The sequence below is a fragment of the Sus scrofa genome, chromosome 9, assembly GCF_054392235.1.
Source record: "Sus scrofa isolate SSC_HxYL_T2T_F1_AM1 chromosome 9, Sscrofa_HxYL_maternal_Yorkshire_Landrace_v2.0, whole genome shotgun sequence".
In the NCBI taxonomy this organism is placed as follows: Eukaryota; Metazoa; Chordata; class Mammalia; order Artiodactyla; family Suidae; genus Sus; species Sus scrofa.
Window position 1 is genome coordinate 21,822,035 of NC_139391.1, and position 27,505 is coordinate 21,849,539.

General features: G+C 40.2%; 1 protein-coding gene across 38 annotated transcripts in view; it reads left to right on the forward strand.

Moving 5' to 3' along the window:
- LOC102160855 (uncharacterized) overlaps window positions 1-27,505 on the forward strand; it is a 393,443-nt gene that overhangs the window by 46,720 nt on the left and 319,218 nt on the right. For 11 of the 38 annotated variants that reach the window (XR_014814892.1, XR_014814905.1, XR_014814880.1 and 8 more), the window contains exon 3: window positions 27,093-27,204. The gene's annotated coding sequence lies outside the window, so the exon portion shown is untranslated. Of the gene's footprint in view, window positions 1-5,148; window positions 5,245-5,712; window positions 8,549-14,429; window positions 14,512-15,419; window positions 15,711-26,977; window positions 27,205-27,505 lie in introns of those variants that run through there. The other 27 variants (XR_014814891.1, XR_014814890.1, XR_014814906.1 and 24 more) reach the window with 8 other exon arrangements.

The window sequence follows — 27,505 nt, forward strand, 5'->3', positions numbered from 1 at the left end:
GACCATGGGGGTTGCTAACCAATCCCATCCTTTTTCTGATTGGGATCTCCTCTTTTAAGCTTTTGATTATCACAGGGGAAGTGCTTCCTAAAATATAGATTTGATTTGACTCCGTCTTTCACTTAAAGAAACTTTAGCAGTCTCCACAGTTTGTGGAATGTTGTCAAGTGCAAACTCTTTAGCAGCATATGCCAAGTCTTTCACACATTGGCCCTGGTTTTATTTTTCTTCTTTTTTTTTTTATAATACTTCCCCAATTCTCTTCCCTTTTGCAAAAGACTATTCATTCATTCTTGAAATATGCCATCCACTCCCAAATGTTTATGCCTTTTCTCAGGCAATTTTTCTCAAAATATCCTTTATTAAACCCTTCTGTCCATATCTACCTATTGAATTTAAGGCATAGTTTAATAACACTTTGACTCTCTCCTTGATGCCCCTAGGCAGAACTAATCTCTCCCAGGCTCTCTGTTTTCCAAAACTCTCTATAATTACTTCTACCCTAAATTAGAGATAATGTTTACACATTAAATTAGGGATAATGATTTGCATTACTCATTACCATTTCCTCTCTCAGTGATGAGTTCCTCAGGCTGGTATCATGTCTTAATTCACCTCTGTATGAGGTAATGCATGGATTACCTGGCAAGCAGTAAGCTCTTACTACATGGAACTATCGTTGTGTTGCTTATATTCTTAGTACCTCCTCAAATGTATATTACAAGTTTCATGCTTAATTACTTATGCTCAAATGAGTGAATTCCTCATATCACATACTTTAAAGACTTATCTATCAGCTAAACCCTGGCTGAAAACAATATGATCAAATTGTTCACCTATGCTTTTGTGAATCCTTAAAGCTTTTATCTTCTCTGCTTTTAGCTTATCATATTGCTTATTATTATTATTATTTTTTTTTTTTTGTCTTTTTGCTATTTCTTGGGCCGCTCCCATGGCATATGGAGGTTCCCAGGCTGGGGGTCGAATCGGAACTGTAGCCACCGGCCTACACCAGAGCCACAGCCACGCGGGATCCGAGCCGCGTCTGCAACCTACACCACAGCTCAAGGCAACGCCGGATCATTAACCCACTGAGCAAGGGCAGGGACCGAACCCGCAACCTCATGGTTCCTAGTCGGATTCGTCAACCACTGCACCACGACGGGAACTCCGCTTATTGTCTTTGTATCTTCATTTACTTTGTTCATTTGTTGCAGAAGTAACTATTGAGTGACCATTATGAACAAGACAGTGTTCTAAGCACTGGAGATATAGAAGTAAAACGAAGTATTCCATTCATGAGGATGAAGCTTTAGAATATAGCAGAAAACATGACCATTAAACAAAAGATCATATAATTAAAATTTGAGATCTGCTATGCAGGAAACAGGATGTTATAAATGCTTATAAAAAGGGACTCTGACTTTATCAGATGAGTTAAGGAATATTTCCTTGAGGAAATGATATTTAGACTGACCGCCAAAGAATGGATATGATTTAGGTAGGAAAAAAAATGGTCAGGGATAGTAGGAGAAGTGGGAGGATGAGAATGTTGGGGAAAATTTTAATCAGCAGAATCTAAGAAAGAAATGGAAAATTTTGTTTGAACCAACCTGAGGATTACAGCCTGGAAGACAGTCTTTTAGAAAGCTCTGAGCACTGTTCCCAACAGGTAAAGGAGGAGGCCAATATATGTGTGATTTTGGCAATATATGTGAGATATTGGGAGAAGCCAATATATGTGTGTTTATGCAATCAACACATCTTGGTAGAAGGTTCGTGCTATTCACAAGGAACAAATATCTCAGTTAATGGTTTTAGTGCTTGTTATAAATATGGGAAGATGCAAGACACTAGGTTCATACTATTTTCTCTTGAAAACCTCTAAGTATCTGAGGCCCAACTCTTTCAGTTTCCCAGAGCACAAAGTTCCTCACCCTGTTTTTACCCTGATCTCCTTGCAGGGTGTACTGTAGGTCAGGGACTGCAAAGGCTGATGACTTGATTCTTATAGAACTGGTTGGGGGAAAATGTTCTTTGTTTTACAATCTCATCCCTTTCAGTCTTAATTTTGGCCAAGGTTTCAGAGGCATTTCATGACCCATTTGTCTCACAGTGCTAGGAACGCTCAATCCTAGGTTAGGAGAGGATTTCACTGATAGGCCACCACTCAACATGCTATTACTGGACTGGGCCCTGTTAGCAGGAGTCAAAAGCCTCTGGGAGCTCCTGCTGTGGTGCAGCGGGTTAAAGATCTGGCACTGTCTCTGCAGCAGCTTGGGTCGCTGCTGAGGTATGGGTTTGAACCCTGGCCTGGCACAGTGGGTTAAGGATCCAGCATTTTCTGCAGCTGTGGCGTAGATTGCAGCTGCGACTCTGATTTGATCCCTGTCCTGGGAACTTCCATAGGCTGTGAGTGTGGCCAAAAAAGAAAGAAAGAAAAAAAAACCTCTGAGCCCTCTGTCTGACTCATCTGTTATGCTTTAAGAAATGGTTCCCTTCTGTTGCTTTTTCACATATCAAGAGTTGTACTATTACAGTTATTGATCTTATAGAACTATGTATTTCACCAGTCATTTAAAGTATCTAATCATCATTAATTTTTTCCTGAGGCTCAGTCACACACTTGGTAATGCAAGAATCATTCTATAAAATCAGCAGAATACAAGTAAGGTAGCTGGCGACATCAATAAGGTCATAAGCAAGTATTTAAGCTAAGAACTTCCATGAGGTGCAGCCCAGTACCTCCCCAGATCATCTGACCAGTCCGTTCTGCACTGGTTGCTGTCATTATGGGAAATGCTCTATTGGCATTGTACGTAAAGTTCACCAAGGATGTCTGTCCGTAAAGGTGAGTGATGGATCATCGTGACCTCTTACAAAGTTGAGAAAGAAACGTTATCTTCTAAGGCGTTACATGACTGACACCAAAGGAAGAAAAAGTGATCCTTGTGATTGAGAAAGTATTTGAGGAGATCTGGCTAGTGCATAACGCAGATGTACGAAGCACACTAGAGGAGGGAGGAGGTCCCTGTAGGCAGAGAAAAAATTTCATGTTTAAATTTTTCTTGTCTTACCTTAAAATGTGAATTTTTATTTCATCAGGAAGATGGGGGAGAATTTCCGACAAAGAGAATAAACTCAAAGAAGTAGATCCTGGGTGAAAAGAAGACAGTGTGTTTGTATAGGGTCAAGTTGTTCTATAATGAGCGTAACTCCACTTCCTATCAGGGCTGAAATTTCTGGCCTTTGCTCAGTATTTTTGGACCCCAATCTTCCTTTCCAAACATGTCACTCGGTATTTTCTTTCAAATATATGCCTCAGCCCCATGGGCCATGTCATCATCCATAGTCTTCTCTCTGTTCAGAATGTCCCATTCTCTCCATGTTCAAATCCTTCAAGAGTCAATTTATTTTATTTTATTTTATTTTATTTTGCTTTTCAGGGCTGCACCCGCGGCATGTGGTGGTTCCCAGGCTAAGGACCGAATCAGAGCTGTAGCCACTAGCCTACACCATAGCCACAGCAACGCAGGATCTGAGATGTGTCTGCAGCCTACACCACAACTCATGGCAATGCCAGATCCTTAACCCACTGAGCGAGGCCAGGGATCAAACTTGCATCCTCATGAATGCTAATCAGATTCGTTAACCGCTGAGCTCCAAGAGTCAGTTTAAATCCTGAGGTTCTTCCTTATCCAGCTAGGCTGGCAGTAATAACTTCTTCCCCTCCATCATTTCTATGGCCCTTTACCTGTCATATATATATATACACACACACACACACACGTGTGTGTGTGTGTGTGTGTGTGTGTGTATAATATAAATCTGGATATAAATATGTATTTATCTCTATATCTTCCTCCTAAGTGAATTCTAGTATAATGCCTTGTACAAGATACATGTTTCACATATTTTTCTTGAATAAGATGACTTTTAATGAGCCATCCATGACATTGATGAAATAATTAGGATGGGGCATCAAAGGTCCACAGAGTTCAAGAGCAAAACTATTCAGTAAAACTTTAGTTTAGTCTGCAGTTGAATGTACCTTTGTCACATTTTTCATGTGTGGTTGCAATCTCCCCAAACAAGGAATTGTGAGGAAACCAATACATTTCCTATAACCGTGCTTGAAGATGATGAAAATAGACCTTATAGCCTAGTACTTCAGGGTTTCCCTAACACTATACATGCATACATTATGACAAATACATTTATTTTCATTAGTTTTTAAATTAAATTTCTAAAATTAACTTTTAAATTCTTCCCTACTTGGTGTCTCTCAGAAGTCTGTTTTGTTGACACTGTCCCTCAGCTCTCTCCTTGTGCAAGTGTCACAAAATTCTGAGGAATAAGTATGATCTTTTCCTTTTGGCTCTGAGGTCCAGGGAGGCATGGGTCTACTTGAAAAGGAGTGTGGAGGAGTTCCCGTCGTGGCTTAGCAGTTAATGAACCCGACTAACATCCATGAGGATGCATGTTTGATCCCTAGCCTCATTCCATGGTTAAGGATCCAGCGTTACTGTGAGCTGTGGTGTAGGTCAGCGGCTACAGCTCCAATTTGGCCCCTAGCCTGAGAACCTCCATATGCTGCCAGTGCAGCCCTAAAAAGACCAAAAACAAAAACAAAAACAAAAAAACCCAACAAAAAACCAAGTGTTGAAATTGTTGATTTAATCATGCTTCCCCTTACAGCATCAGTACCTTCCCTCTGACACAAAACTTAAAAATAGTTTTCTTTGGGCAAACTGGGGGACTTAACATCATTCCTGATTTCAAAGCTGTGGAGGTAAAATAACTATGTAGTCCAGGGGTTAAATCCAGGCTAGTTAGTTACGATCTTGTTGAGCAAAGACATGATGTTTTCAAGGTTTGGTGTCTGCAGAAGTTCCTTTGCTATGCACAGAGAGAAAAGCTAATCTGTGGTTACAGAGTGAACTGCTGACCTTGGCTGGCCACCTTATAAATGTGGCCTTTGGTCACTAGAGTGCAAAGCAGGAAAAGCGTTGAGAGAGGATCGTGGTCTCATCTTCATGAGGGAGGGATGTAGAATATTCAAAGTGAGGAAGAGCATTTCTCCTCAACTGTCTATCTCCCTGGTGGGAAACTATGTGCCAGGATATTTCCATCTCTCTTTGAATACAGTGCAATCAACAGATTGGGAAGGAAAAGAGCGTGGCTGGATCAGGGAGATTGAAGTAATTCCACTGAACTCATTGAAATTACGCTGACAACCACTTGGTAAGGAGTCCAACTGATTAATGTTGAGTCCTTAGAGATTCAGTAAATGGAGTCCTAGGAGTGACTTAAAAAGAAAAAAAAAAAAAAACAACAACACAAAGAAACAATTATCTCATCTCCCCTATGGAAGATATTTCACATAATCATGAGAACAGGAAATATGTTGGCTTTGCATTAAGATTATATCAAATGATCTATATTGTCATCTAAACATTCTGAACCAGTCAGTTTTGCTCTCTGCTGCCTCCAAGTTCTGTCTCTTTCTCTGCAGGATTAGTCACATTTGCTTTTCCAGTTCTGTGGCTTTTTCTTGAACCAGAACCAGGGCTATCTTAGTGTCAGATCTGAGAGATAATAATTTCACTGTAATGATATCCTATTTTTTTAAAAAATTCTGAGAATTTAATACACATTATCAAATGTGACCGAAATGTGAGATTTGCTCCTGTTTTTCTGGTCTTTGTTTAGACATGGAAACATGGAGGAAGAAGGCCCCGGAATCCATAATCCTCTGAAGAAACATCTGCTCATTTGTCTGATTTCTCCCTAATCTGTACACTTCTCCAAAGCAGGATGTATAGTCACAGTTGCTCCCGTATTCCCAATAATTAGTCATAGTTATGCTTTTTTCAACCCCTTGTACTGCAAGGAATCTTTCTGGAATAAACTGTACAGAATAGGAAGAATAGGTGATGGCCTTTGAGATATTTTGCAGGACATAGAAGAAAACCTAAAGGGGACACAAATCCCATCGATTAGTTTCTTAAGAGTGGACAAGTAGAGTGGCCTTAGGAGTGGTCTTCTCTATTAACCAGAGATAGCAGGGTACAAAGACAGGACCAACAAAGTTTGTTCATGGAAAAAGACTTGTTTCAAGGCCCTAATGCTTTTTAAAACTGTCATCAAGGCTTAACTATCAGCTCTGTCTGCTAACGTGAGTGAAGTGTTTTGAAAAGATGGAGAGAAAGTCAGCATTAGGATATGATTATTGTCATTCATTTCAAGCAGACATTTTCTAGCGCCATTGGCTTATTTGCCCGGTGTAGCTTTCTCTAACCTCCTGTCTGTGCTGTTGGGAAGAAATAATTCCTCCGTGTTAGGATAGCACTTTTTACACCTCTTTTCATAACACTGCAACACTTCACGTGCAGTAAATCAAGATCTCTGACGGAAGATGAAATGGAAAGGAAACTAAGGGTTGATTAAGTTATTTGGTCAGACATAATACCAGATTTTTAAAATATTCTGTACTTTGTTTTAATAACTACTTAATTATGTAGGTACTAATTCCCCCCTTTTTTTTTAGATGAAAAGCTAAAGAGAAATTAACAGAACCTGACCAGTAGTCAGTAGTCAGTGGTGTTTCCAAATTCCTAGGTCTTACTTACAGCAGTCATTACTTTTTCTTCATAATTCATATAGCTTAAAATACACAATGTAGGGTGCCCTCTTTATTACTCATTGACACTCTCATAACCCTTTCCTCCTTGTTTTTGCCCAAGCAAAAGCTTTCAAATGTCAGTTAATAAGTGCGACAGGGATAAAATAAGAAAAATTTGGAGTTCCCATCATGGTGCAGTGGTCAGCGAATCTGACTAGGAACTATGAGGTTGCAGGTTCGATCCCTGCCCCTGCTCAGTGGGGTAACGATCCGGCGTTGCCGTGAGCTGTGGTGTAGGTTGCAGACGCGGCTCGGATTCTGAGATGCTGTGGCTTCGGCGTAGGCCAGCAGCTACAGCTCCAATTCGACCCCTAGCCTGGGAGCCTCCATATGCCGCGGGAGCGGCCCTAGGAAAGGCAAAAAAAAAAAAAGAAAAAAAATTTGTGAAACAGTGGTTTCAGACAAGAACTATCAGTTGATGTTAAAACTACTTGGTGAAAATTTAGGATATAGAAAGTGGCAAGCAAATGTCAATACTGTCTTAACAATGAGAAAAAATTAGGTTACCTACAAAATCATGAATTTTCTTGAAACCGTAGGAGAGCTGAGATTGCAAGGTAAACCAGGTGAATTCCAATGAATGGCATACCCCTCTGAGAGGAGATGAGACTAAAGAACTATTTCATCTATGACAGGCATTAGAGGAGAAAGTATTGCTGTCATCAGAGCAGGTAAAGGGAAAATCAGCTACCAAATGCTTAAAATCCATGTGTAGGAAAGCTTCGTTTAGAATGACTGCGAGAACCTAGACACGAGGGAAGTTTACCCGTACTCACAAGTTCTGTTCCACAGGTCCCCAGAGGTGTTCTTATGTCAGGCTGGGTACGGGGCTGAAGACCATACAGAGACCTCTTGGTGCAGCTATGTACATATGTTCAGATGGTGGTTGGTTCCCCTGGGGCAAAGCTGCAAATCACTTCCCTGGAAACATGTCTCACATAAAACAGAAATCTTAAGCCGCTGATGGAGGGGCAGCACCCCCTCTGATGTCTAGAGCCCAGGAAATGTCCTCTTAAGTAAAAGTAAGGGAGAAAGAATAGGAAATTCTCCCTTTCCCAGGACCCAGGGAAAAAAAAAATCCTGTCCTTTTGGGAGAAGGGTAGAATTAAAAGACCTCTGCTTCTGGAAAAAGTGAAAGAAAAGCTCCTGGACTGATGCAAAGCAGAGTTTGGCTACTACTGGGAGACAGTTAGGAAACTCTTTCCCAAGACCTGACATTGATAGAAAAGAACAACAGCAAAACCAATGGAAGGTCAGGAAAGCTGAAAAGCCGTGGCTCCAAGGCCAGGCATATAGGAATTGCCTAAGAAGGAGGCATGAAGTTTATTCATGATAATTAATCATAGTAATGACACTATGTTATGACTCTTTTCTAATCGTTTAATTCACATGATGATACATGGGCGAGTTGTAAGCCTTGATTATGATTTTCAGAATCCATTAGGTGCGCAGAAGTTATATCCAGGGTCTATAATCTCACTGACCCACCCTCAGTCATCTTATTTACATTCCCCTCTACCTTAGACAGCATCAGTTCTAACAAGCCTTCTGGATATCTAACATCGCATCTTCTGTGAGGTCTTTCCTCATCAGTCTAGGCTGAATTAATTTTTCCTTTCATTCTAGAAAATTATGCTGTTTATCACATGGTACTGTAATGTCTTTAATTTTGCAAAGTTAAGGCTAATCCCAAGCCTATACATTTACAGGCTCTAGTATGCAAATATAGTATCCAAATATCATCTCACCACAAAAGCAGTTAGAAGTTAGTTCCTTCAAACTCTTGTAAAAATTCTTATCCCCATTGAACTCATTTGGAACCACACATATACTGAAAAATAAAGACAAAATATATTTATCTTCTTAGTGTTTTCACTTTGGTTTCTTTGGGATCATAAAATAAACTGGGCTTCCTTTTGTATCTGGTTTTCACTAGTCTAGACAAACTGAGATGAAATTACTTTGTCCAAATAAATAATGCTGCCAACATATAAAATAAGAGATATACTTTTTATACTGGTTGGATAGTGATATCCCTATCCAGAAAACTGCCCATGATGGCATGACAAAAAGATATATAGAAACAAAAAGTCTAAAGTCTAGATTGCTTGGAACAAACACACTTGGAACAAAAGCAGAGGTTGTTGGCTCAGACTGGTGGGTATTTTATTTAGACCACTGTTTCACAGACGCTGTGTTTCTCAAGCTCATCATAGGTTTCCCTTGAAATGAATAATTTCCTGGTCAGATGCATTGGGGGAATGTGCACAGTGTGATTTACAGCGCAAATTAACTAAAGTTTTTGAGAAGTCCTACTGAAAAGAAATCCATTATACTTAACCCCTTATTTAAATACCTCCCAGATCACTAACATTTGCAGATCAGTTTGGGGGATTTTGACTTAACTACTTTCACAGCTCTTAACAGGTTTTTTTTTTTTTTTCCTTTTGTCAATCAATACCGTGTCTGGTTTCATCATACTTAATCTACTGTAGCTACCACAAAGAGAAAAGGATTTATTAAAATGTGTTAAGTGCCTTAACAGAAACCTGAGAATAAATTATGTAACAGACTTTAGGCTGAATTTCCAGCAGTGACTCCCAAAGCTACAGCATAGAACTGTTTCTCTGTGGGTGCTGGTGCTTCCATCCTGATCAGGAATCTTCCCATTAAATCAAGAAGCTGATGCAACAGCCAATTCCATAGCCTCTCTGCTCTGCGGTGATCCAGCAGAATAAATGCCTCACCCCTGACCTTTCTCCCCACTTAAGCCAATTTAAATTCAGGTTTCAAGCTTGTGCACATGTACATAAACGTATGCAGAATCTTAGCTTCAAGGGCATCTGGATAAAGTGATTTTCAGTTTTCTAGCCTCTGCAGTAATAGGAGACTGATAGATGTTTTAGAGTCAGTCCACAGTATCCTACCACCACTGCAGTTTCTTCCCAGAATGTGTTATGTTGCGAGGTCTGAGGTTTCTGGTGATGCCATGGGATGAAATTATATATATTTTTTAACTTTAATTTTATAAAGGAAGGAACTACTGTTATTACTAGTGCCTAGTCCCTTGGTTGTCTATCACCTTTCCCTACTGAAATTTATACCTTTGCCCTTTGTACATAAAGTTACCATGTGGAAATACTGTGTATCTCTATAGATACCATATTTTCCTTCAAAATGTACCTGCTAACTTTAGCATCTTTTTTTCCTGGGCCAGGACTCAAACCCACCCCACAGCAATGACCCAACCTGCTGCAGTGACAATGCTGGATCCTTAACCTGTTGTGCCACAAGGAAACGCCTTAACATTTTTGATATGCTTTGCCTGAAGCAATTATTATTATGATGGTTGACATAATTTTTAATTCCATCTTTCCTTAGACATATATTTGGTGGCTTTCTACTATAAGGAAGAACTTCCATTGTTCCTCTATATGTATATGTATTTTATTTATATCAAGAGAGTCCCATTGATTCTTTTTTTCTTTTTTTTGGTCTTTTTGTCTTTTTAGGGCTGCACCCATGGCATATGGAGGTTCCCAGGCTAGGGGTCCAATTGGACCTGTAGCCGCTGGCCTACACCACAGCCATACCAGTGCAGGATCTGAGCTGCATCTGCAACCTACACCACAGCTCACGGCAACGCTGGATCCTTAATCCACTGAGCAAGGCCAGGGATTGAACCCACATCCTCATGGATGCTGGTCAGGTTTGCTAACCACTGAGCCACTTGAGAACTCCCCCCTTGATTCTTTATTCAAGAGATATAATCCTTTGCTATCATTATTTTGATGTTTCAATTTTTCTAGATTTGTTCAAGAGGAGCCATTTAAAGTTGATCCCTGTGTCCTTTTGATATGTCCCATCATTCCTTAGGAACCTCCTTACTTTCTGTCACTAATAGATGTTCTAGGAACGTCTTGTTTTTTCTCTTCTCTGGTTCTAGAGCCAACCATTTCTCCCATGAGCCCTTGTCCCAGTCAGTGAAGTATGATTATTTATTTATTTATTTATTTATTTATTTTTCATCTTTTTAGGCCACACCCATGGCATATGGAGGTTCCCAAGCTAGGGGTCTAATCTGAGCTGCAGCTGCTGACCTACGCCAGAGCCACAGCAATGCCAGATCCAAGCTGTGTCTGCGACCTACACCACAGCTCACAGCAACGCCAGATCCTCAACCCACTGAGCAAGGCAAGGGATGGAACCTACATCCTCATGGTTCCTAGTCAGATTCATTTCTGCTGCGCCACAACGGGAACTCCAGTGAAGTATGATATTTAGAGGTCAAGATATGGGCTATTATTTTTATTTTCAAGATAATGCCCATACACTAGCAAATGACATGAAAACAAATTGATATTCTGTTTTGCCTGCAAGATCAGAGGTCCTCAATAAAAATTTATCAAATGAATAAAAGAACAATTTTAAAGTATATTTTAATAGGTAGTCTGAATGTGACAGTTTTATCCCAAACTCCATTATTTCTGCTGTCCCTAAATCATTTTGCATCTGTTGACAGGATAATTTTAATTCTCCTGAATTTTACATCTAGATCTATCACTCCGCTATTCAAATATGCTATCTTACTATCTCCTGTATTTAATCTAAACCTCTTGATCTGACCTTAAGTCCTCAGAGTCTAGTTCACATAAAAGCATCTGTGCATCTACTTCATCTCTTAATCATGTTCCAATGAAAAATTTCCAGCAGCCAAAGATATGTTTCTCTGTCTCTAGTTATTTCTTATCCTGTTCCAATGCTTGAAAACTTACCCACCCTACAAAATATGTTACTCAGGAAGGAAGCATTTCTCCCTTGCTTGAAATGATTTACACTGTCTTCAAATTCAAATTATCTCTATTGGTTCATCGCTCACTCATTTCCTATGAGAAGCATAGTAGTAGGTGTGCACTACTCTTGCGGATAATGTTCACACAGACTGACCACTAATTGGACCACTTCCATTTTCTAGGAAGTACACACTCTACTGTCACTTAGTCTCAGCTTCTCCTCTTTTGGGGGAGAAATCCATTATTTGAAGATGATGAAAATATACATTTTAGCATCAGAATATTTTAGGATCTATGAACTATAGTAAATGTAACAAAGATATGATCCTATATTGTTTAAATTGTGCTACATAGGTATCTGGAAAGATGTGTTTGCACCAGGGCAAATGAAGCAACTGTGAAAACTAATATGAATTTCCCATCACATTACCAACAAATGGTGAACCCAGTTTTCACCATCTAGACGATGTAGCTTCGACTCTTAAATATCCAGCCCTGTTACAACTACTTCCCAAATATTTATGACAAGCAGAAATTTAAAAAATATGAAACAGTGGAGCTCCCTTGTGGCTCAGCAGGTTAAGGATCCAGTGTTGTCACTGCTGTGGCTCTGGTTACAGCTGTGGTGTGGGTTCAATCCCTGGCCCAGGAATTTCTACATGCCATGGGCATGGCCAAAAAAAAAAAAACAAAACCGAAAACAAAACCATTAATGCCCGTTAACTGGGCTGTGGAAAGAGTGAATGATGCTGTGCTCTGGAACCTGCCCACTCACATCTATCTAAGGAAAGCATAGAGAACTGTTAGATGATCTTGCAGTAGAGTAGATGCTGCATATGGGCTTTATTTAGAATTTCATGTGCAGGAGTTCATCCTGGCCACATCTAAGGGCATAAACAACCAGTGGAAAAAAACTTTGCAGCTCAAACCTCACCTCTTATAGAAAGCCTTTTCTAAAAGCCCTAGACTGGCCTATATGCCCTTTCTCTGGACTCCATAGCACACTCTTTTGTTTTTAGGCTTGTACTGATCGTGTTGCCTTATGTTTACTTTTCTATGCCTTTCCAGGGAGTGTATGAGCTCCTTCCTTAGAGACAGACTATTCTTATTTTTCATGGTGCTGAACATATAGAAGGTACAGGATAAATACTTGCTAATGTTCTTGTGATGTGAAAAGATACCACTGTGCTCCACCTGCTTAGTGGTGTAAAAAATAGCTATGGCTATGATGATTGCCGTGATTTAGAAAGCACATTGTTTTCTAAACATCAGTGTTTCTAAAATGTTACATTTGTTTAAAAAGAATGAGTTTTTGGAGTTGTCCTCGTGGCGCAGTGGTTAACGAATCCGACAGGGAACCATGAGGTTGCAGGTTCGATCCCTGGTCTTGCTCAGTGGGTTAACGATCCGGCATTGCCGTGAGCTGTGGTGTAGGTTGTGGATGTGGCTTGGATCCTGCGTTTCTGTGGCTGTGGCGTAGGCCGGTGGCCCTAGCCTGGGAACCTCCAGGAGCGGCCCTAGAAAAAGGCAAAAAGATAAATAAATAAATAAATTTTTAAAAATGAATAAAAAGAATGAGTTTTTAAAATTTACCCTTCATATGAAGGAATGAAGCCTATTAGACTATATAAGTAGTATTATGAAACTGTATGTTTTGCTAAATACAATAGGAAATGAGATTGGCAAGTTCAAGTAATTGTTGCCCTGAAGAATGCTTATATTTCTACAAGAATCCTTGAGTACTTCCAGAATTTGTCTTTATTATAGTAAAGATCAAATGCAGTGATTAAGAGAAGCAAAATATTGTAATGCAGAGCTTTCCCATCATTTTAAACCCAGCAAAGCCGTTGAATGGAATACTGCATAGAGGCCAAATAGGAAAATATATTTGGTCCTCCATTCTGCCCATGAGGAAGTGGACGTGGGGAGAGCTTCATTAGGAAGATTCCCTTCCACCTCCTTTCCATTTACACACAGACTCTCTCTCTCTCTCTTTCTCACTCAAACACACACACACACACACACACACACACACACACACACACACACACACACACACAGTCCCCTGAAGCTTGAGGAAACTGTAGCGGCTTGCATAGGGCAGATGAAAAACTCCCGTGCACTAGAATGGTCCATTAACAGGGCATCAGGAAGCCTAGTTAAATAACAGCCTTTTCACCAGGACATTTATGACCTTAATTTTAAAAGTTCCTCAAGTGATTTCAGTATTTCACCAGACTTAGGTATCACCTGATACTCACTCTTAAGGGCTCCTTGAATTTATATGACTTAATTTTTTTTTTTTTCCCTCCCCATGGGCTGTGGAGTTCCTGGGACAGGGATCAGATCTGAGCCACAATTGTGACCTACACTGCAGCTGTGGCAATACCAAATTGTTTCACCCACTCTGCGGGGCCGGAGATTGAACTTGCATCCTGGAGCTATAGAGACGCTGCTGATCCTATTGTGCCAAAGGAGGGGTTCCATATGATTTAATTATTTTTTATAGTTATTTTATGTTTTTTTGTAACGAAAATTATATATTTTTTTCTTCCTCATTAGCTTCTTTCTTACTCTTCTCCTCACTTCTTTTTTTTCCCCCCAACGCTTTTTTTTTTTTTTTTTTTTTTGCTTTTTAGGGCTATACCCATGGCATATGGAGGTTCCCAGGCTAGGGGTTGAATTGGAGGTGCAGCTGCCAGCCTTTGCCACAGCCACAACGATGTGGGATCCAAGCCAAGTCTGTGACCTGCCCCAGCTCACAGCAATGCTGAATCCTCAACCCACTGAGTGAGGCCAGGAATGGAACTTGCAGCCTCATCGATATTAATCCCTCAAGGAAACTGGTCAGGTTCATAATCCGCTAAGCCACAACAGAAACTCCTTTTTCTTCCCTTTCTTTTCTTTTTCTTCCTTTTCCTTCCTGAATAATTCCGTCTGAAAGCCCTTAGGTGCGACCAGTAGTAGATATCTGTGGTGAGAAGAAGGCCACTGTGGTACAAAGTGGGAGTCAGAGCTCAGGAAGGGGCACAGGTAAGGAGGCCATCTTTATAGGAAGGTGGGGTTTTTTTTTTGGTTTTTGGTTTTTGTCTTTTTGCCTTTTCTAGGGCCACAACTGCAGCATATGGAGGTTCCCAGGCCAGGGGTCTAATCGGAGCTGTAGCCACCGGCCTATGCCAGAGCCACAGCAACGCAGGATCCGAGCCGCGTCTGTGACCTACACCACAGCTCACAGCAGTGCCAGATCCTTAACCCACTGAGCAAGGCCAGGGACCGAACCCACAAGCTCATGGTTCCTAGTCGGATTTGTTAACCACTGAGCCACAAAGGGAACTCCCGGAAGGTGTTCAATGATGGTATCAGAAACCATTGTGGGGGGACATGGCCATGCACAGGGTGCTGGAGCCGGAGCAGAGTGAAGAGGACATCCACATGCTGGAATCAACAGTTCTTAGGTCAAACCAGGGAGCACTAGGCCCCCTGTAGGCCCTTCCTTACCAGGTAGGTCGCCTAATTCCTAGCCCTGTGCAATACAGCACAAGGTATGTAGTCTAACTGGAGTGGGGATGGTGTCCTCAGGGGCAGCTCAGGGAGGTGTGTCAGAGCCCAGGCAGGGAAAAGAGGCCATGTGCAAGGGGACAGAGTGGGCAATAGTGATGGAAGACTGTTGACATTCCTGGGGCTTAAACAAATAAGTGGACAGATTGAAGATAATGTGAGCCATGCTTGTTGCTTTTTGAAAAGGAAGTTACAAGTATGGAAAGAGAGAAAACTGAAATGAACCTGTGGCACAGAACTGAACTGAAGATAGCAGCATGATCTTATGATGTCCAGTGAATGCGTAGATATAAATGTAGGTGTCATCGTGAGTTTGTATGTGGTGTGTCTCTATCTTAATCTTTATCTTTGTACCTATTTATTCTCTTGTTCTATTCATCAAGGGACCAAAGGCAGCAACAAACTCAATATAAGTGAACACACTGAACACACCTATCAAGACACATAGCAAAAAAAAAAAAAATAAATAAAAAAATCAAAACCAAAACCAAAATAATACCAAGGACCTCATGGAGAAAAAGCTGGTTCTAGGTCTGGAGAAGGGAAAGTTCAAAATGATGCTGGAATAAGTATCCTGTTCTGACAGAAGGAAAGATGTGCCCAAGGAAGTGATGGAAACATGTCAAAAAGATACAGAGACCAGCTGCGATGGGCTCCCATAAGCCTTCCCAATGGTAATTTTCACTATCTGGGATTTTCCGATTATGTGCTGAGATAGGTATTGCTGGTTGCTTACCCTATTGGTTCTTTCTTTCTTCATTACTAACATAACCTCAGTTTTATTCAGGAGAGTGTACTCAGAAAATTTGATGTCACAGCCTGCCTTTTGTTTCTGGTAGTTTGACCAAGAAGATATTACCAGAAGGCTACTGGGTGGGTCTTTCAGAAAGGCATTGTTTCCATGATACAATGTAATTGACTCTTGGAGTTCCCGTCATGGCGCAGTGGTTAACGAATCCGACTAGGAACCATGAGGTTGCAGGTTCAATCCCTGCCTTTGCTCAGTGGGTTAACGATCCGGCGTTGCCGTGAGCTGTGGTGTAGGTTGCAGACACGGCTCGGATCCAGCGTTGTTGTGGCTCTGGCATAGGCTGGTGGCTACAGCTCCGATTAGACCCCTAGCCTGGGAACCTCCATATGCCTCGAGAGCGGCCCAAGAAAATGGCAATAAGACAAAAAAAAAAAAAAGAATTTATAATGTAACAGACTCATCTGCCATACATCTTCTCCACTCATAGACTTGGCTGAATAAACATGAAAACATTATGTAAACTTATGAGTTTCAGTTTTCTCACCCCTTACGTTCAACCCTATGAAGGTTGTATCTTAAAACATTGATTCATTTATTGTTTTAAAATTATTGTTTCAAGCCCTTAGAACATAAAAGCATGGAAAAAAGAATATGGGACATGACTCCTAAAGAGTTTCTAGTGAGGGAAGCCAGTACCTTACAAAAAAAAGAACAATATCCTGGGTTACAAATTATTATGAAGTGCAGGGGTGAGTGACAATGTAGGAAGACAAGCATCATTAATGGAGACAAAAGAGACCGTCAAGAAAATTTTGCTTCTTTCCTTCATCATTAAACTTTTCAAAATAGTTATTTATACTCGTCTCCATTCTTTGTCCTCCCTCTCACTTTCCAATCTGTTCTAATCTGTCTTCTCCCATCTCTACCTTGTCACTGCAATGGAAACAGCATGTATTATATCACCAGTGATCTCCATGTCTCTATAAAGAATGTACATTTTTTGGCACCTGGTCTTTCTCAGGTCGCCCTGAGAAAATCTCTCCTAGGAGGTAAGGGGAAGCTAGGATATGTAGGAGTTTTTGCAACAAAGGGAAGGAAGTAGGAACAAAAGATATACAGAAGACCAGTTTTTTAAGGTAAGATGTAACGGTCTGGGCTTATTGGAATCCTTTGATATACACCTCAGTTAAGGGCGGCATTCTTTGTTTCTTTCCCAAGTTCCCTCAGAGCTCACTGGCTCACCCTAGGGAGTGGCTGCGCTCACAAATGACCTCACAGATGACATCTTTTGTTTTGTTCACTTAACTACAGTCTGGGAGGCAGTATTTCAGACAGCTCCGAAATACCGCCTCAAAGAGGAAAGGGGAAATGTCAGGATGTAAGTGATAAAGGGGAGGGGAGGGGCATGCAGCCATGCCCACGTTTTGCAGAAGCTTGCTGCTGGTCTTGTGAAGGTTCCTACTCGTCACAGACATTAGTTGCCACGAAGGATTTTAGTGTTTTTCTAGATATGAGAAGATGCAAGAATTGGGCTCGTAAAAACTTCTAAAAATATCTATCTGAAGACCTGTTGTTCCAGTTTTCCCAAAGCACAGAGTGCCTCCCTCCTGATATCCACCCTGAGCTCCACTCAGGGGGTGCTGTGTGTCTGCAGCTTCTGTGGCTCATGCCTTAATCCATGCAGAGGCAGATGGCAAGTGCCAAACTCCATTTCATGACCATTTCATCCCATGCTAGGAATTCTCATTCTGAGGTCTGGCAAAGATTTTGTTGGTAGACCACTCAGTGTGCTTTCAGTGGACTAAGCCTTTTTTTTTTTTTTTTTTCCTTCTCTTTTTGCCTTTTCTAGGGCTGCTCCTGTGGCATATGGAGGTTCCCAGGCTCGGGGTCTAATCAGAGCTGTAGCCACCGGCCTACACCAGAGCTGCAGCAACACAGGATCTGAGCCACGTCTGCAACCTACGCCACAGCTCACGGCAACACCGGATCCTTAACCCACTGAGTGAGGCCAGGGATCGAACCCGAAACTTCATGGTTCCTAGTCGGATTCGTTAACCACTGAGCCATGAAAGGAACTCCTGGACTAAGCCTTATTAACAGTAGCTGAAAGTCTCTGGACCACCTGTCTTACGAGTCTGTGATGCTCCAGGGAAATATTCTCACTTATGACATCTTCCCATATCTAGAGTTACACTATTACAGTCATTGCTCTGGTAAAGAACTATATTTGGTCAACTGTTTCAAGTCACCCAGTCATCATTATTTTGTTGCTGGCTTAGCTACACATTTGGTTATACAAGTAACAATAATCTTGCAAAAGAGGCAAAGTACAAACAATATAACTAATGACATCAATAGAGTTATGAGTAAATAGTTAAGACAAGAGCTTCTTATACCAAACCAATTGTAGAATATGTTTGTTGGAGTTCCTGTCATGGCTCAGTGGTAATGAACCTGACTAGTATCCATGAGGACACAGGTTCAATCCCTGGCCCCAATCATGGGTTAAGGATCCAGTGTTGCCATGAGCTGTGGTGTAGTTTGCAGTTGTGGTTCAGATCCCACGTTGCTGTGACTGTGGTGTAGGCCAGCCCCTGTAGCTCCAATTTGACCCCTAGCCTGGGAACTTCCATATGCTGCAGGTGCAGCCCTAAAAAGAAAAAAAAAAAAAAGAAAAAGGAAGTTGTTTGTTTGTCAAAACTAGGGAGTGTGTCACTTAGAGCACACAGAGACCTCAGAATTCAGTAGGCTAACAGTCTGGTTACTGTCATTTTAAAGTCTGTTGAGTGAATTTTGTTAAGGCTTTGATATGGCTGATTACAAATTCCAATCCTATTGAAGGTACAAAAATAGCTGCTAAATTATCATACTATCCTAATACAGATCTTTTGACCCATTAGGCTTGTACCAATGGTAGATTGGTTGGGATCGTCTTTAGATTGTTAGGTATATAGGCTTGAGTCTAAGAGAATCCTAGAGTACATCTTGCTATCCATCTTGGTGGAAACCAAGGCCATAAATTAGTACTACAGATTTTACTGAGTTCCCTTTGGTCTGACCCAGTCAATCTCTGGTTGTCTGACCCAGTTTGTTCCACACTAGCCACTATCTCTAAAGGTAATAATATGTAGGCGTTGTTCATAAGGTACCCAGCCTAATTTCCTAATGTTACTAGGCTAAGCTATCATTCTTAGTATGATTTAGTTGTTCCCAACATGGAGGAGTCTTTACTTAAATGGCCATAGCTTGGTGTTAACCATATGAATCCATTGCACAATTGTGGAAGATTCCCTTCTAATAAATAGGAGGTTACAGTTTGGGGATTTTTGTGTTTTTCAGTTTTTTTCTTTTTCGCTTTTTAGGGCTGGATCTGTGGTATATGGAAGTTCCCAGGCTTAGGGGTCAAATCAGAGCTGCAGTTGCCAGCCTACGCCACAGCCACAGCAAGTTGGGATCCAAGCTGTGTTTGCGGTCTACATCACAGCTCACAGCAATGCTGGATCTTTAACCCACTGAGTGAGGCCAGGGATCGGACCCACATCCTCGTGGACACTAGTCGGGTTCGTTACCGCTGAGCCATAACGGCAACTCTGAGCTTACCATTTTGATTGAGACTTAGCTCATTGTTCTGACTGAGTTTGAGTGACCCTAAAAGGAAATTTATATTGATGATCAGAGTCAGAGCAGGTATCATTAATTGGCCAAGTGAGAAAAATCCGTCTAGTACTATCAGTAGTAGCCTGTACAGGACTAAATTTTCTTTCTTATAAAATAAATTTCCTAAGGGCTATCCAAACAGAACCTTGGAGGGGAGAAATCCACCACAGTAACCCAGAAGTACTAAACACAGCTAGTTGGCCACAAACCCAACAATTGGATTGATTTTAAAATTAGCATACAATCATGTTCCTGATGGAAAAACATGTGATTCATTTTCAAAAGTTCCTGAAGTCAAGAAAACATAAGTCATCATGAGTCAGGTCCAGCATCTTGGGCCAGCTGTCTACTTCTGATGTCATCTTTTCATCCTGGTATAGTTTCTTCTCCGTGTGAGTATTGTTTTAAGATGATTTTGAGGTCATCAGTCCTCTCTATAGACCAGTCCAGTGCAGGGGCCTCTTTTTAAGTAGGAAAATTTGAATTGAAGAGTCAATTCCTTTTAGTTTTGCTGCACATGAGCTAGTTAAGAGTTCCTGGTAAGGGTCTTTCCATCTGGTGTGGAAATAATCCTTTAAATTATGCCTTTTCCATTACGCATAATCCCTGGTCACAGGTTCTGGGCATCTGATCTTCATCCCAAAATAGATTACTGAGACAAACTTTAGAAACCAGCCTAGAATGTCCTTTTAAAAGTTCAGTTAAACTTTGTAACAATATAACATAAAGCAAAGATCTGGTAAATCTTAGTGAATACAGATTTTGACAGAATTAGCTTAACAGATTAACAGGTGGGCATTGAAACATCTCTTTCTTTCTAAAATTACTCTCATTTTTATCAAATATAACCAAACAAAACTAATTTATTTACCAATTAAGTCTGGTCTCAACAAACTTGGCCTGATGATTTATATAAATATAATCAACATATAGGATTTTCTAAAAAATTTGCTTTGCTAGAACTTTTATAAGAAATCTCAGACTAAGCTTTTAAAGGCATCTCAGGGCTAGGAAAGTCATGCCAAGGGCTTGCCTGAAATTTTGTCTTAAAGTTTTAGGTAAATTCCCTCCCTTTTCAAAGTCCCAAAATACCTTGAGATTTCTGCAGGCTACCTAGGAGGTGGCCTTCCTAATTTATCTGATAAAGCTGCTGGGAAGTTAAGAGTTTCCAGTCCCTGGAGGGACCAGATAGGAGAGAAATGTTTCAATCCTCCTTCCAGAGGTATAATTTTACCAAATTGCTTTAAGTCATAATTAGCAGATTAAAAGTCAGTACCATTTCAGATAGAAACCATAAAAATTTTACAACCACATTCACCATTTCACTCAGCCCAATATAATTAATCCTTTTTGTTAACAGTTTATGAAGCTATCAGCTTTCCCTTTAGAAGTCTTTCTTTCCCAGCTCAGCATTACAGTCTGGAAGTCAGAAACCTGTATTTCTTTAAAAACTCCTTTCTATAGATCTTCTTGAAGAGGAAGCGTTTTTGCAAAGGCATCAGAATAAAACCATTGACTGTTTGTAATGACAGAAGACTTAAGTCTCATTTACAATACAAATTGACAAAGAAACTTGGTTATTGTACTGACATCATACTGTATATTCTAATGAGGCTTCTCACTCATTCGATAATGTTTTCTATGTGCTTTAACATGCCAAATAATCCTAGTTAATTTACCATTTTTTTTCTCTGAGATGCTCAGGGCCCTCTGAAGCAGCCCAAAGTTAGCTGAAGTCGAAAGAACTTATTAAGGAGTTCCCATCCTGGCTCAGTGGTTAATGAAGGATTAGAGTGTCAACAAAGGAATGCGGCAAGGAGGTGGGGGAGGTGGGGCCACATAAACGTTCAGCTGCAGTGAAATTCATCACCTTTTCATGTGTATATTTTTGATTTGGATAGCTTCATCTCTGAACTGCTTATCAAGCCTATGAGAACTTCTCTTTTGAGATCTCTGCCTTTTTCATTAATTTGTAGATGTTATACATTCTGGATGTACTGCTTTGTCAACATATGTCTATGTCTTGCAGATATTTGTAGGTTTTTTTTTTTTAATGTTTTCTGGATATGATTCCTTTGAGATATATGTAATACCTTGTCTCAATCTGTGGGTTACTTTTAGCTTTTCATTCTCCTAATGATGTCTTTTGATAAAGAAATCTTTTAAAGAGGAGAACTTCCAATTTACCAGATTATTCTGTATGTTCAGTGCTTTTTGTTTGAGAAATAATTGCCTACCACAAGGTCATGTAGATTTTTTTCCCAGCGAGCTATTTTCAGTGTAAACCAGACAAAGCTTGTTTACTTTGCTTGCAACTAAGAATCCTGATATTTATTTATTTATTTATTTATTTACTTATTTTGTCTTTTTAGGGGCTCACCCATGGTATATGGAGGTTCCCAGGCTAGGGGTCCAACTGGAGGTACAGCTGCTGATCTACACCACAGCCACAGCAATGTGGGATCCGAGCCACGTTTGCAACCTACACCACAGCTCATGGCAATGCCGGATCCTTAACCCATTGATCAAGGCCAGGGATCAAACCCACAACCTCATTGTTCCTAATCAGATTCGTTAACCACTGCGCCACGACGGAAACTCCCGAATCCTGATATTTATAATCATAGTTGTCTCAGAGGCACTCCAAATTCATCAAAAATAAAACAGATTTTGTTCTACCCTCAAAAAGTGGGTCATTGCCTACATTATCTCTAAAAGCATGTCAAATCAGCTCTGCAAGCCAGAAATCTAGGAACTATCCTTGATATCTCTTTCTTTCTCAGGTACAAAATTCAATCTGTTATCATATTATCTATTGCTGTGTAACAAAATTGTGGCTTGAAACAATAACCATTTGTATTATCTTTCACAATTTTTGTGACAATTCAGATATCACTTGGCTGGACAGTTCTGGCTTGGGGTCTCTCCTAAGGATATATTCAGATGTCAGCTGAGTCTGCACTGATCTGAAGGCTTGACTGTGGCAGAAAGATCTACTTTGAAGAAGGCCAATTCACATGGTTTGCAAGTTGGTCCTTATTGTTGATGCAAAACCCTAATTTTCCTCCACATGGACCTCTTCAAAGGGCTGCTTGAGTGTATTCATGACATGGCTGTTGGCTTTAATGAGTGATAAAGACCCTAAGGTGGAAGTTGCAATTCAATGATCTAATCTCAGTAGTCATACACTGTTACTTTTATAAAATTCTATTAGTCAAAGCAGTCACTATGATTCAGTATGGAAGTGGCTTATACAAGAGGATGAATACCAGGAGTAAGCTTCATTGGAAACCATCTTGGAGGCAGCTACAATAATCATTGTGTCTCTATTCTCGATGAAATATATCTCTCAACTGTGCCACAATGTGGTCCAAGGGGCCATCATTTATCTCTCATCTAATAATCCATATCCTCTCTGGACCCACTCATATATTTTCTCCTTACCAGCAGCCAGTGATTTTCTTTTTCAAAAAATAAATCTGATCGTATTAGTCCTCTGCTTTAAATCATCAGTATTATAAATACTGATGAGTTATAAGTATTACAAATATTATATTATATAATATAATCAATAGCATAAATACTGACCAATAGTTTTAAGAAAGAGTTTAAAAGCACTGAAAGACACATTGGATCCTCCATGATTTGGCTCTTCTCTACTTACTGTACTATTGCCTCACTAGTCCTCTTTCAGTTAGGCTCATGCTTAGACACATTCAATATTAGCACTTCTTCCCAGAAGACTCTACCATCTCTTCCCATTTCTTATTTGACTAACTCCTAATCATTCTTAGATACCCAATTCAAATGTTATTTCTTGGAGTTCCCGTCATGGCACAGTGGTTAACGAATCCGACTAGGAACCATGAGGCTGTGGGTTCGGTCCCTGGCCTTGCTCAGTGAGTGGGTTGAGGATCCGGCGGCGTTGCCGTGAGCTGTGGTGTAGGTTGCATACTCGGCTCGGATCCTGTGTTGCTGTGGCTGTGGTATAGGTCGGCAGCTACAGCTCCGATTAGACCCCTGGCCTGGGAACCTCCATATGCCACTGGAGCAGCCCTAGAAAAGAAAAAAAAAAAAAAAAAAGTTATTTTCTTAAAGTTCTTTTTTTTTTCTAAGTCCCCAAATTAAATTAGACCTCACTAATATTCTTTCTCGTAGCATATGATACCTTTCTACCACAGCTCTTATTTTAATGCATAACTATTTAGGCATTTAGGTAACTATTTGATAACTGTCTCTTCTACTAAAGTAATGTGGGAATAGGAAATGTATCTGGTTTGCATCCCATAAAGAAGTGCCTAACTCACAGTAAGTCATTGCATGCTTTTGAATAAATGGATGGATAGATGAGAGTGACTGAGGACCTAAAAGGGCAGATGACCTTAAGTCTTAGGACATGACCAAGAAAAACAGGGTGGTAGATTTAGCGGGCCATATCTTTTCCCAACATGACTGGTTCCAGAATTTCTTTTACAGATGTGTTGTCTGGTGAGTGGTGAGGTGGTGGGGGACTCCACTCTGGCTAATAGGTGTAACCTATAAATCAACTCTTACTGCACCTCACATGAGGTAGATGCTTAATATATCATTGTTGTTACTGAAGGAATGCCAGTGTATTCTCTGCAGACACATTTTTGCCCTTTGTGTGGTAGTGCTAATTATCAGAATCTATTTTAATTTAGTTAAATCATATAAATATTTTTATATTTTATTTTCATTTTATTTTGCTTGCATTTTATTTTACTATAGAAGTCCATAGAATAGTCAGGAGATGGTTAAACCTGAAAATACTCTGTCTCCTTCAATCTTTAGTTAATCAGAAGTAACCTAGATTCCATGTTGTTTAATGCTGTACAGAATAAAATGACAATGAGAGAGAAGTATTTTCAACTAGGGTCATAACATGAACTCTTAAAAAAAAAAATCACTTCAAGGCTTCAAAAAAAAATGAGGGCATGAAATATTTTTAGTTGTCTTTATTCTTTATTTCAGCCTCAGTTTTTAATTCTGTGTACTAACTTGGTAACTTTTACTTTCTTAGAAACATTTAAGGAATAGCAACCTCAAAGCTAAAAATCAACTTCCTGAAAAGCGAATTTGTAAACAAGATTCCTACAAAGATGAACCTTACAGACAATGAAAGGGTTTGGTATATTTATTTTTTGTCAGTTTCATGTGCGGTAGAAAAAAATTTATATCTCTGAAATATATTTTATATATTAAAGGACACTTATTTTGCTGTGAACCCTCAATTTCTGAATCTTTTGTCATTTCTCTCCACTTTGCATGCATAATTGGTCATATGCCTCTATTTGCTTAAACCAGATGTCCATGGGGCTTTCCTGCAGTATTTAGGAAAAAGGAGCAGTTACAGAAGTGTGTTTGGCTCTATTAAGCAATTTTTTGGTGGAAAATAGCCAATGAGTTTAATTTCTCCCAACAGAGAATTTAAGAAAAGCAATAAAAAACGGAGTTATGAACTGGATTCTTAATGGTAACTGGAGAACATACAAAATTGTAACTTTAATTTTATTCTACTTTGTAATAATAATGCTTTGTATTTGCATAACATGATACAGTTTATATAGTCTTCCCTATTTACTGAGATACATTTTGTGCTTGCTTATTCAGGATTCCTTCTTGTTAAAAAAGAGTATCTGTGTATTTCTTATACTTAACACATGAGTTTAAATCTTTTCACCATCTACTGCAGAAATGAGAATCTCAGAACTTTTCTGATGAGATCATATTTATTGGATCTGTGCCATGAATACATGTGCTCAGGATTATGAACACACACACACACACACACACACACACTTAAGAAAAAACATCTGCTCATGATCCAGAATCCAATACAAAAAGAGGATAAGCACATAGACACCAACAACACAAGAGGAATGTGGTAATATATAAAATGATTGATAAAATAAAATTGCCAGGAGTTCCCTTCGTGGCTCAGTTGTTGGCGAATCCCAGTAGGAAGCATGAGGTTGCAGGTTTGATCCCTGGCCTTGCACTGGGTTAAGGATCCTGCGTTGCCATGAGCTGTGGTGTAGGTCACAGACGCGGCTCGCATCCCGCATTGCTGTGGCTGTGGTGTGGGCCGGCGGCTGCAGCTCAGATTGGACCCCTGGCTTGGGAACCTCCATATGCCACTGGAAGTGGTCCTAGAAAAGGCAAAAAGACAAAAAAATAAAAATAAATTGCCAAAGAAGTTCTGAGCAGAATAAAAATTATCATTTAGAATTCCTGAGTATCTATTATACTCTAGATGCTTTGCACTTTGAATAGTTACCATTATTCTGTAAGACAATTTTTTCCATTTTGCCAGTGAATGAAAAAGATCCTCAAAGTTTACAATCCAAGAGTAAAATAAATCAATGGAAGATTTAGAATCTAAAAGCATATCTAGGAGTTCCCATCATGGAGCATTGGTTAATGAATCCAACTAGGAACCATGAGGTTGCGGGTTCGATCCCTGCCCTTGCTCAGTGGGTTAACGATCCGGCGTTGCTGTGAGCTGTGGTGTAGGTCGTAGACATGGCTGGGATCCCGCGTTGCTGTGGCTCTGGCGTAGGCTGGTGGCTATAGCTCTGATTAGACCCCTAGCCTGGGAACCTCCATATGCCGTGGGAGCGGCCCAAGAAATGGCAAAAAGACAAAATAAATAAATAAATAAATAAAAATAAAAAATAAAAGCATATCTACAGACTAGGTATTCATTTTTTGTTTTTGTTTTGTCTTTTTTGTCCTTTTTTAAGGCCGCACCTGCGGCATATGGACGTTCCCAGGCTAGGGGTCGAATTGGAGCTGTAGCCACTGGCCTGTGCCACAGCCATAGCATGGTGGGATCCGAGCCCCATCTGTGACCTACACCACTGCTCATGGCAATGCCGGATCCTTAACCCACTGAGTGAGACTGGGGATCAAACTGGCAACCTCATGGTTCCTAGTCGGATTCGTTAACAACTGAGCCATGATGGGGACTCCAGGTGTTCGGTTTTTATGCAAGAGCTCCCCAGAGAAATGTTCTTTGAACTATGCTGAGCCTTGAAGAATGAATAGGATTTTGAGTCGGTGAAGAAAACAACAGAGGAAACCAACTACTGAGCACAAAGGTAAACCAGACCACAGGCAGCTAGAATGGATCTCTGTAGAGGGAGTGAACTCAAACACAAATGTGAATTCTTGGCACAGAGTTGGAGGAATATGAATGCTCATGTACAAACTGGGAATGATGCCAGGAATAAGGCAGAAAGGAAGACTGGCCTAAGTGCTAAAAAAGTTAAGGAGCTGGGGCATGAACTAGTGTTACAGAAGAGAAGTGGGAGATGAAGGTGTCTAATACATCATGTCACTATGTAAACTGAGCTTGAAAAATTCCCATATCTCTATTTTATCTTATACTGAAAAATATTCTGATACCTGACTTTTGCCTTGTGTGTCAGAGACTGAACATGGCTATCACTGTGTTTATTATCTTCATGTGCAGGATATGTAATTTCTTTATCCCTTTCTCCTGGCAATTAGATCAAACCAGTGACAAAGTTATGGCCGTGAAGTTTGAATGGATGTGTGGCACTTCCAGACCTAGCTCATCAAAGCCTCCCATGTCTAATCCTAGCATTATTACTACATCCGCTAGATGAATGAAGAGACCTTCAAAGACTTACAGAAGAGACAGGATAAAAGGATCTTGGGTCCCTGAGTGACTGTGTGGAATAGAGACCATCCACTGACCTGCACTTCAATGTCAGGTGAGAAACTCTGTGAGGTAAATCATTCGAATTTGGGAGTTGTTGGTTTTAGCAGTTTTCACACCCTGTTATTTCTCATTGAATAATTCGTTGTGATAATTATTATCTCTGATTTGGACCCTGTTTATCTGCTGCTGTTCCCAAGAGACTGAACAGTGTTGAAGAAATTATTTAACCCTATTGAATAATGCCTCAATTGGGCTCCCACTGTTACCACGGAATCCTTCTGAGTCATGTGGTCTGAGTCATGAGTGATTCTCGTTCCTTTCTTGGCCTATTTTAAAGATTCATCTTTCTCCTT